We start from the raw sequence: 10,183 nt of genomic DNA, 5'->3' as shown, positions 1-10,183 counted from the left end.
TTTATCTCCAAAAGTGATGATCCACCTCTGAAAGTCAGAATTAGTTGAAAGATGGAAGGTTTTAAAACGGACCATTTTGGTCATCTCAGAGCAATTTCATCAGGTCGCGGGTCATCGATCGTTTTGCATGAAAAATTGAACGTTCTCGCATGAACAATAATTTACTCTAAATGTTGTTTATATCTCTTCCCACAGTGAATAAACACGTTTTAAGCCCTCGAAGTGAGCATTTGGGCCTTTTTAAGTCACTTTTAACCATGAGCCAAATCTTGAGTTTTGGCTCCCTAGAAGCATGAAAATGACGATAAAGATGCTCATTTTATCTCCAAAAGTGATGATCCACCTCTGAGAGTCAAAATTAGTTGAAAGATGAACATTTTCAAAACGGACCATTTTGGTCATCTCGGAGCAATTTCATCAGATCGCGGGTCATCGATCGTTTTGCATGAAAAATTGAACGTTCTTGCATGAACATTAATTTACTCTAAATGTTGTTTATATCTCTTCCCGCAGTGAATAAACACGTTTTAAGCCTTCGAAGTGAGCATTTGGGCCTTTTTAAGTCACTTTTAACCATGAGCCAAATCTTGAGTTTTGGCTCCCTAGAAGCTTGAAAATGACGATAAAGATGCTCATTTTATCTCCAAAAGTGATGATCCACCTCTGAGAGTCAAAATTAGTTGAAAGATGAAACTTTTCAAAACGGACCATTTTGGTCATCTCGGAGCAATTTCATCAGATCGCGGGTCATCGATCGTTTTGCATGAAAAATTGAACGTTCTCGGATGAACAATAATTTACTCTAAATGTTGTTTATATCTCTTCCCGCAGTGAATAAACACGTATTAATCCCTCAAAGTGAGCATTTGGGCGTTTTTAAGTCACTTTTAACCATGAGCCAAATCTTGAGTTTTGGCTCCCTAGAAGCATGAAAATGACGATAAAGATGCTCATTTTATATCCAAAAGTGATGATCCACCTCTGAGTGTAAAAATTAGTTGAAAGATGAACATTTTCAAAACGGACCATTTTGGTCATCTCAAAGCAATTTCATCAGGTCGCGGGTCAACGATCGTTTTGCATGAAAAATTCAAGGTTCTCGCATGAACATTATTTTACTCTAAATGTTGTTTATATCTCTTCCCACGGTGAATAAACACGTTTTAAGCCCTCGAAGTGAGCATTTGGGTCCTTTTAATTCACTTTTAACCATGAGCCAAATCTTGAGTTTTGGCTCCTTAGAAGCATGAAAATGACGATAAAGATGCTCATTTTATCTCCAAAAGTGATGATCCACCTCTGAAAGTCAGAATTAGTTGAAAGATGGAAGGTTTTAAAATGGACCATTTTGGTCATCTCAGAGCAATTTCATCAGGTCGCGGGTCATCGATCGTTTTGCATGAAAAACTTGAACGTTCTCGCATGAACAATAATTTACTCTAAATGTTGTTTATATCTCTTCCCGCAGTGAATAAACACGTTTTAAGCCCTCGAAGTGAGCATTTGGTCCTTTTTAAGTCACTTTTAACCATGAGCCAAATATTGAGTTTTGGCTCCCTAGAAGCATGAAAATGACGATAAAGATGTTCATTTTATCTCCAAAAGTGATGATCCACCTCTGAGAGTCAAAATTAGTTGAAAGATGAAAATTTTCAAAACGGACCATTTTGGTCATCTCGGAGCAATTTCATCAGGTCGCGGGTCATCGATCGTTTTGCATGAAAAATTGAACGTTCTTGCATGAACATTAATTTACTCTAAATGTTGTTTATATCTCTTCCCGCACTGAATAAACAAGTTTTAAGCCCTCGAAGTGAGCATTTGGGTTCTTTAATTCACTTTTAACCATGAGCCAAATCTTGAGTTTTGGATCCTTAGAAGCATGAAAATGACGATAAAGATGCTCATTTTATCTCCAAAAGTGATGATCCACCTCTGAAAGTCAGAATTAGTTGAAAGATGGAAGGTTTTAAAACGGACCATTTTGGTCATCTCAGAGCAATTTCATCAGGTCGCGGGTCATCGATCGTTTTGCATGAAAAATTGAACGTTCTCGCATGAACAATAATTTACTCTTAATGTTGTTTATATCTCTTCCCGCAGTGAATAAACACGTTTTAAGCCCTCGAAGTGAGCATTTGGGCCTTTTTAAGTCACTTTTAACCATGAGCCAAATCTTGAATTTTGGCTCCCTAGAAGCATGAAAATGACGATAAAGATGCTCATTTTATATCCAAAAGTGATGATCCACCTCTGCGAGTCAAAATTAGTTGAAAGATGAAAATTTTCAAAACGGACCATTTTGGTCATCTCGGAGCAATTTCATCAGGTCGCGGGTCATCGATCGTTTTGCAAGAAAAATAGAACGTTCTTGCATGAACATTAATTTACTCTAAATGTTGTTTATATCTCTTCCTGCAGTGAATAAACACGCTTTAATCCCTTAAAGTGAGCATTTGGGCCTTTTTAAGTCACTTTTAACCATGAGCCAAATCTTGAGTTTTGGCTCCCTAGAAGCATGAAAATGACGATAAAGATGCTCATTTTATCTCCAAAAGTGATGATCCACCTCTGAAAGTCAGAATTAGTTGAAAGATGGAAGGTTTCAAAACGGACCATTTTGGTCATCTTAGAGCAATTTCATCAGGTCGCGGGTCATCGATCGTTTTGCATGAAAAATTGAACGTTCTCGCATGAACAATAATTTACTCTAAATGTTGTTTATATCTCGTCCCACAGTGAATAAACACGTTTTAAGCCCTCGAAGTGAGCATTTGTGTCCTTTTAAGTCACTTTTACCCATGAGCCAAATCTTGAGTTTTGGCTCCCTAGAAGCATGAAAATGACTATAAAGATGCTCATTTTAGCTCCAAAAGTGATGATCCACCTCTGAGAGTCAAAATTAGTTGAAAGATGAACATTTTCAAAACGGACCATTTTGGTCATCTCGGAGCAATTTCATCAGGTCGCGGGTCATCGATCGTTTTGCATGAAAAATTGAACGTTCTTGCATGAACATTAATTTACTCTAAATGTTGTTTATATCTCTTCCTGCAGTGAATAAACACGTTTTAAGCCCTCGAAGTGAGCATTTGGGTCCTTTTAAGTCACTTTTAACCATGAGCCAAATCTTGAGTTTTGGCTCCCTAGAAGCATGAAAATGACGATAAAGATGCTCATTTTATATCCAAAAGTGATGATCCACCTCTGAGAGTCAAAATTAGTTGAAAGATGAAAATTTTCAAAACGGACCATTTTGGTCATCTCGGAGCAATTTCATCAGGTCGCGGGTCATCGATCGTTTTGCATGAAAAATTGAACGTTCTTGCATGAACATTAATTTACTCTAAATGTTGTTTATATCTCTTCCCACAGTGAATAAATACGTTTTAAGCCCTCAAAGTAAGCATTTGGGCCTTTTTAAGTCACTTTTAACCATGAGCCAAATCTTGAGTTTTGGCTCCCTAGAAGTATGAAAATGACGATAAAGATGCTCATTTTATCTCCAAAAGTGACGATCCACCTCTGAGAGTCAAAATTAGTTGAAAGATGAACATTTTCAAAACTGACTATTTTGGTCATCTCAGAGCAATTTCATCAGGTCGCGGGTCATCGATCGTTTTGCATGAAAAATTGAACGTTCTTGCATGAACATTAATTTACTCTAAATGTTGTTTATATCTCTTCCCGCAGTGAATAAACACGTTTTAAGCCCTCGAAGTGAGCATTTGGGTCCTTTTAATTCACTTTTAACCATGAGCCAAATCTTGAGTTTTGGCTCCTTATAAGCATGAAAATGACGATAAAGATGCTCATTTTATCTCCAAAAGTGATGATCCACCTCTGAAAGTCAGAATTAGTTGAAAGATGGAAGGTTTCAAAACGGACCATTTTGGTCATCTTAGAGCAATTTCATCAGGTCGCGGGTCATCGATCGTTTTGCATGAAAAATTGAACGTTCTCGCATGAACAATAATTTACTCTAAATGTTGTTTATATCTCTTCCCACAGTGAATAAACACGTTTTAAGCCCTCGAAGTGAGCATTTGGGTCCTTTTAAGTCACTTTTACCCATGAGCCAAATCTTGAGTTTTGGCTCCCTAGAAGCATGAAAATGACTATAAAGATGCTCATTTTAGCTCCAAAAGTGATGATCCACCTCTGAGAGTAAAAATTAGTTGAAAGATGAACATTTTCAAAACGGACCATTTTGGTCATCTCAGAGCAATTTCATCAGGTCGCGGGTCAACGAACGTTTTGCATGAAAAATTTAACGTTCTTGCATGAACATTAATTTACTCTAAATGTTGTTTATATCTCTTCCCGCAGTGAATAAACACGTTTTAATCCCTCAAAGTGAGCATTTGGGCCTTTTTAAGTCACTTTTAACCATGAGCCAAATCTTGAGTTTTGGCTCCCTAGAAGCATGAAAATGACGATAAAGATGCTAATTTTATATCCAAAAGTGATGATCCACCTCTGAGAGTCAAAATTAGTTGAAAGATGAAAATTTTCAAAACGGACCATTTTGGTCATCTCGGAGCAATTTCATCAGGTCGCGGGTCATCGATCGTTTTGCATGAAAAATTGAACGTTCTTGCATGAACATTAATTTACTCTAAATGTTGTTTATATCTCTTCCCGCAGTGAATAAACACGTTTTAAGCCCTCGAAGTGAGCATTTGGGTCCTTTTAAGTCACTTTTAACCATGAGCCAAATCTTGAGTTTTGGCTCCCTAGAAGCATGAAAATGACGATAAAGATGCTCATTTTATCTCCAAAAGTGATGATCCACCTCTGAGAGTCAAAATTAGTTAAAAGATGAAAATTTTCAAAACGGACCATTTTGGTCATCTCGGAGCAATTTCATCAGGTCGCGGGTCATCGATCGTTTTGCATGAAAAATTGAACGTTCTCGCATGAACAATAATTTACTCTAAATGTTGTTTATATCTCTTCCCGCAGTGACTAAACACGTTTTAAGCCCTCGAAATGAGCATTTGGGTCCTTTTAAGTCACTTTTACCCATGAGCCAAATCTTGAGTTTTGGCTCCCTAGAAGCATGAAAATGACTATAAAGATGCTCATTTTAGCTCCAAAAGTGATGATCCACCTCTGAGAGTAAAAATTAGTTGAAAGATGAACATTCTCAAAACGGACCATTTTGGTCATCTCAGAGCAATTTCATCAGGTCGCGGGTCAACGATCGTTTTGCATTAAAAATTGAACATTCTCGCATGAACATTATTTTACTCTAAATGTTGTTTATATCTCTTCCCGCAGTGAATAAACACGTTTTAAGCCCTCGAAGTGAGCATTTGGGCCTTTTTAAGTCACTTTTAACCATGAGCCAAATCTTGAGTTTTGGCTCCCTAGAAGCATGAAAATGACGATAAAGATGCTGATTTTATCTCCAAAAGTGATGATCCACCTCTGAGAGTCAAAATTAGTTGAAAGATGAAAATGTTCAAAACGGACCATTTTGGTCATCTCGGAGCAATTTCATCAGGTCGCGGGTCATCGATCGTTTTGCATGAAAAATTGAACGTTCTTGCATGAACATTAATTTACTCTAAATGTTGTTTATATCTCTTCCCGCAGTGAATAAACACGTTTTAAGCCCTCGAAGTGAGCATTTGGGTCCTTTTAAGTCACTTTTAACCATGAGCCAAATCTTGAGTTTTGACTCCCTAGAAGCATGAAAATGACGATAAAGATGCTCATTTTATATCCAAAAGTGATGATCCACCTCTGAGAGTCAAAATTAGTTGAAAGATGAAAATTTTCAAAACGGACCACTTTGGTCATCTCAGAGCAATTTCATCAGGTCGCGGGTCATCGATCGTTTTGCATGAAAAATTGAACGTTCTCGCATGAACAATAATTTACTCTAAATGTTGTTTATATCTCTTCCCGCAGTGACTAAACACGTTTTAAGCCCTCGAAATGAGCATTTGGGTCCTTTTAAGTCACTTTTACCCATGAGCCAAATCTTGAGTTTTGGCTCCCTAGAAGCATGAAAATGACTATAAAGATGCTCATTTTAGCTCCAAAAGTGATGATCCACCTCTGAGAGTAAAAATTAGTTGAAAGATGAACATTCTCAAAACGGACCATTTTGGTCATCTCAGAGCAATTTCATCAGGTCGCGGGTCAACGATCGTTTTGCATGAAAAATTGAACATTCTCGCATGAACATTATTTTACTCTAAATGTTGTTTATATCTCTTCCCGCAGTGAATAAACACGTTTTAAGCCCTCGAAGTGAGCATTTGGGCCTTTTTAAGTCACTTTTAACCATGAGCCAAATCTTGAGTTTTGGCTCCCTAGAAGCATGAAAATGACGATAAAGATGCTGATTTTATCTCCAAAAGTGATGATCCACCTCTGAGAGTCAAAATTAGTTGAAAGATGAAAATTTTCAAAACGGACCATTTTGGTCATCTCGGAGCAATTTCATCAGGTCGCGGGTCATCGATCGTTTTGCATGAAAAATTGAACGTTCTTGCATGAACATTAATTTACTCTAAATGTTGTTTATATCTCTTCCCGCAGTGAATAAACACGTTTTAAGCCCTCGAAGTGAGCATTTGGGTCCTTTTAAGTCACTTTTAACCATGAGCCAAATCTTGAGTTTTGACTCCCTAGAAGCATGAAAATGACGATAAAGATGCTCATTTTATCTCCAAAAGTGATGATACACCTCTGAGAGTCAAAATTAGTTGAAAGATGAACATTTTCAAAACGGACTATTTTTTTCATCTCAGAGCAATTTCATCAGGTCGCGGGTCATCGATCGTTTTGCATGAAAAATTGAACGTTCTTGCATGAACATTAATTTACTCTAAATGTTGTTTATATCTCTTCCCGCAGTGAATAAACACGTTTTAAGCCCTCAAAGTGAGCATTTGGGCCTTTTTAAGTCACTTTTAACCATGAGCCAAATCTTGAGTTTTGGCTTCCTAGAAGCATGAAAATGACGATAAAGATGCTCATTTTATATCCAAAAGTGATGATCCACCTCTGAGAGTCAAAATTAGTTGAAAGATGGAAGGTTTTAAAACGGACCATTTTGGTCATCTCAGAGCAATTTCATCAGGTCGCGGGTCATCGATCGTTTTGCATGAAAAATTGAACGTTCTCGCATGAACAATAATTTACTCTAAATGTTGTTTATATCTCTTCCTGCAGTGAATAAACACGCTTTAATCCCTCAAAGTGAGCATTTGGGCCTTTTTAAGTCACTTTTAACCATGAGCCAAATCTTGAGTTTTGGCTTCCTAGAAGCATGAAAATGACGATAAAGATGCTCATTTTATATCCAAAAGTGATGATCCACCTCTGAGAGTCAAAATTAGTTGAAAGATGAAAATTTTCAAAACGGACCACTTTGGTCATCTCAGAGCAATTTCATCAGGTCGCGGGTCATCGATCGTTTTGCATGAAAAATTGAACGTTCTCGCATGAACAATAATTTACTCTAAATGTTGTTTATATCTCTTCCCGCAGTGACTAAACACGTTTTAAGCCCTCGAAGTGAGCATTTGGGTCCTTTTAAGTCACTTTTACCCATGAGCCAAATCTTGAGTTTTGGCTCCCTAGAAGCATGAAAATGACTATAAAGATGCTCATTTTAGCTCCAAAAGTGATGATCCACCTCTGAGAGTAAAAATTAGTTGAAAGATGAACATTTTCAAAACGGACCATTTTGGTCATCTCAGAGCAATTTCATCAGGTCGCAGGTCAACGATCGTTTTGCATGAAAAATTCAACGTTCTCGCATGAACATTATTTTACTCTAAATGTTGTTTATATCTCTTCCCACAGTGAATAAACACGTTTTAAGCCCTCGAAGTGAGCATTTGGGCCTTTTTAAGTCACTTTTAACCATGAGCCAAATCTTGAGTTTTGGCTCCCTAGAAGCATGAAAATGACGATAAAGATGCTCATTTTATCTCCAAAAGTGATGATCCACCTCTGAGAGTCAAAATTAGTTGAAAGATGAAAATTTTCAAAACGGACCATTTTGGTCATCTCGGAGCAATTTCATCAGTTCGCGGGTCATCGATCGTTTTGCATGAAAAATTGAACGTTCTTGCATGAACATTAATTTACTCTAAATGTTGTTTATATCTCTTCCCGCAGTGAATAAACACGTTTTAAGCCCTCAAAGTAAGCATTTGGGCCTTTTTAAGTCACTTTTAACCATGAGCCAAATCTTGAGTTTTGGCTCCCTAGAAGTATGAAAATGACAATAAAGATGCTCATTTTATCTGCAAAAGTGACGATCCACCTCTGAGAGTCAAAATTAGTTGAAAAATGAACATTTTCCAAACGGACTATTTTTTTCATCTCAGAGCAATTTCATCAGGTCGCGAGTCATCGATCGTTTTGCATGAAAAATTGAACGTTCTCGCATGAACATTAATTTACTCTAAATGTTGTTTATATCTCTTCCCGCAGTGAATAAACACGTTTTAAGCCCTCGAAGTGAGCATTTGGGCCTTTTTAAGTCACTTTTAACCATGAGCCAAATCTTGAGTTTTGGCTCCCTAGAAGCATGAACATGACGATACAGATGCTCATTTTATCTCCAATAGTGATGATCCACCTCTGAGAGTCAAAATTAGTTGAAAGATGAAAATTTTCAAAACGGCCCATTTTGGTCATCTCGGAGCAATTTCATCAGGTCGCGGGTCATCGATCGTTTTGCATGAAAAATTGAACGTTCTTGCATGAACATTAATTTACTCTAAATGTTGTTTATATCTCTTCCCGCAGTGAATAAACACGTTTTAAGCCCTCGAAGTGAGCATTTGGGTCCTTTTAATTCACTTTTAACCATGAGCCAAATCTTGAGTTTTGGCTCCTTATAAGCATGAAAATGACGATAAAGATGCTCATTTTATCTCCAAAAGTGATGATCCACCTCTGAAAGTCAGAATTAGTTGAAAGATGGAAGGTTTCAAAACGGACCATTTTGGTCATCTTAGAGCAATTTCATCAGGTCGCGGGTCATCGATCGTTTTGCATGAAAAATTGAACGTTCTCGCATGGACAATAATTTACTCTAAATGTTGTTTATATCTCTTCCCACAGTGAATAAACACGTTTTAAGCCCTCGAAGTGAGCATTTGGGTCCTTTTAAGTCACTTTTACCCATGAGCCAAATCTTGAGTTTTGGCTCCCTAGAAGCATGAAAATGACTATAAAGATGCTCATTTTAGCTCCAAAAGTGATGATCCACCTCTGAGAGTCAAAATTAGTTGAAAGATGAACATTTTCAAAACGGACCATTTTGGTCATCTCGGAGCAATTTCATCAGGTCGCGGGTCATCGATCGTTTTGCATGAAAAATTGAACGTTCTTGCATGAACATTAATTTACTCTAAATGTTGTTTATATCTCTTCCCGCAGTGAATAAACACGTTTTAAGCCCTCGAAGTGAGCATTTGGGTCCTTTTAAGTCACTTTTAACCATGAGCCAAATCTTGAGTTTTGGCTCCCTAGAAGCATGAAAATGACGATAAAGATGCTCATTTTATCTCCAAAAGTGATGATCCACCTCTGAGAGTCAAAATTAGTTAAAAGATGAAAATTTTCAAAACGGACCATTTTGGTCATCTCGGAGCAATTTCATCAGGTCGCGGGTCATCGATCGTTTTGCATGAAAAATTGAACGTTCTCGCATGAACAATAATTTACTCTAAATGTTGTTTATATCTCTTCCCGCAGTGACTAAACACGTTTTAAGCCCTCGAAATGAGCATTTGGGTCCTTTTAAGTCACTTTTACCCATGAGCCAAATCTTGAGTTTTGGCTCCCTAGAAGCATGAAAATGACTATAAAGATGCTCATTTTAGCTCCAAAAGTGATGATCCACCTCTGAGAGTAAAAATTAGTTGAAAGATGAACATTCTCAAAACGGACCATTTTGGTCATCTCAGAGCAATTTCATCAGGTCGCGGGTCAACGATCGTTTTGCATGAAAAATTGAACATTCTCGCATGAACATTATTTTACTCTAAATGTTGTTTATATCTCTTCCCGCAGTGAATAAACACGTTTTAAGCCCTCGAAGTGAGCATTTGGGCCTTTTTAAGTCACTTTTAACCATGAGCCAAATCTTGAGTTTTGGCTCCCTAGAAGCATGAAAATGACGATAAAGATGCTGATTTTATCT

Source organism: Lissotriton helveticus, chromosome 2_1, assembly GCF_964261635.1.
Source record: "Lissotriton helveticus chromosome 2_1, aLisHel1.1, whole genome shotgun sequence".
Taxonomy (NCBI): Eukaryota; Metazoa; Chordata; class Amphibia; order Caudata; family Salamandridae; genus Lissotriton; species Lissotriton helveticus.
This window is presented reverse-complemented; position numbering follows the sequence as displayed.